The following is a 1598-nucleotide window of genomic DNA, read 5'->3' as shown; positions in this document are numbered from 1 at the left end:
CATGATAGAATCCTGTCTGCTAGACATGTTCCAAATGCTGTTCCATCAAAAGGATCAGATCTTGATACGACATCATTGGGCTGGAATTCTGGATGTAACAGTAGATGGAGATACTTAAGAACTTTATGCAAAACTGAGCTTTTCTCTGCCAAAGTATTGGTGTCTCAAGCTTGTTTAAGGGAGAAAAAAGTGATGGAATTGGTAGAATTCTTGAGGTCAAAAGAAGGTGAAGTGGTGAATATTGGAGAGAGCTAGTCTTTGCAACTGCGTTGAATATGCTGAGTAATGTTATGATATCTAAGGATATGGTTAATTTGGAGGAAGGAAGAGAAGATGGTGAGCTGAAAAATCTTGTAAGGGGAATAGTAGAACTGGCCTCTGCTCCAAATATATCTGATTTTTATCCAATTTTCTGTAAATTAGATATATTCAAGGTCTGCGAAAAAAATATATACATTTAGTGACACAGTTTTGTTCCAAGTGGGAGCCTATTCTTGAAGAAAGAAGGAAGAGTAGAGAAAATGGTTCTTCTAGCCAACAAGATTTCTTGGAAACTCTCCTCGATCATAATTTTACCAATGATCGTATCCACCAGCTAGTTAGGGCTTGTTCCCTCCCCTTCTCTCAAAATGTGCTTTGTGAGATTCATTTTCTGGTATAAACCAAGTTAGTCTTTAGTCGTATCTGAAAAATGAAAATTAATCATGTTAGTTTTTGTGCATATATGCTCTTTTTAAAGTTCTTATACTTCAGAAAGTTGGAGTTTTGTAATCAGGATTTTGAATATAACAAGTTTCCTTCTAACCCTGTGAAGGAGTTACTCTCTGCGGGGTCAGACACCATTACCTCAACGATAGAGTGGGCGATGGCGGAGCTGATTAAAAATGTAGATTCAATGAAGAAAGTTCAAGAGGAGCTCGAGATAGAACTCAGTGACAGTGATTATCCAAAAGAATCTCAATTGCTGCAGATGTCCTATGTCCAAGCCTGTGTGAAGGAAACACGTAGGTTGCATCCTCCAGCACCGTTGCTGCTTCCACATCGGGCTATCGAAACCTGCAAAATTATGAGTTACACAATTCCTAAAGACACTCAAATCTTGGTTAATGTCTGGGCTATCGCAAGGGATCCTTCGATGTGGGAAGAGCCAGAGGTGTTTAGACCACAGAGGTTTCTGAGTTCTGATATGGACTTCAAAGGGAATGATTTTGAGTTCTTAACCTTTGGTGCAGGAAGGAGGATATGTCCAGGCCTTCCGATGGCTGCAATAGAAGTTCCCTTAGTCCTTGCTTCACTTGTTCATTTCTTTGATTGGGAACTTCCTCATGGAAAGTGTGCCGCGGAGCTAGACATGACTGCAAAATTTGGAGTAACACTGCAAAAGAAAGAACCACTGTTTCTAATTCCCAAGGCAAGAAAATGACCACTGGTGATATACTATAAGTATCTCTTATCTGTGTGGGGCTTATTATTGGGAGAGACCTTGAATACAGTTGATCTTATTTAGATTTTTCCTGTAAGAAGTGAACGATCAGCTTAAGTTTTAGATGAATCATCAATTTCCACCAGCTGAATCAAGCTGATGGAGGGTTGCATAT

At 39.4% G+C, this 1598-nt stretch overlaps 1 pseudogene; it reads left to right on the top strand.

Moving 5' to 3' along the window:
- Positions 1-6: 6 nt before the first annotated feature.
- LOC124890964 lies at positions 7-1592 on the top strand (annotated as a pseudogene).
- The last annotated feature ends 6 nt before the right edge of the window (positions 1593-1598 follow it).

The sequence above is a fragment of the Capsicum annuum genome, unplaced genomic scaffold (genome assembly GCF_002878395.1).
Source record: "Capsicum annuum cultivar UCD-10X-F1 unplaced genomic scaffold, UCD10Xv1.1 ctg27959, whole genome shotgun sequence".
Lineage (NCBI taxonomy): Eukaryota > Viridiplantae > Streptophyta > Magnoliopsida > Solanales > Solanaceae > Capsicum > Capsicum annuum.
The sequence above is the reverse complement of the archived record's forward strand: the minus strand, read 5'-3'. Positions and strand labels throughout refer to the sequence as shown.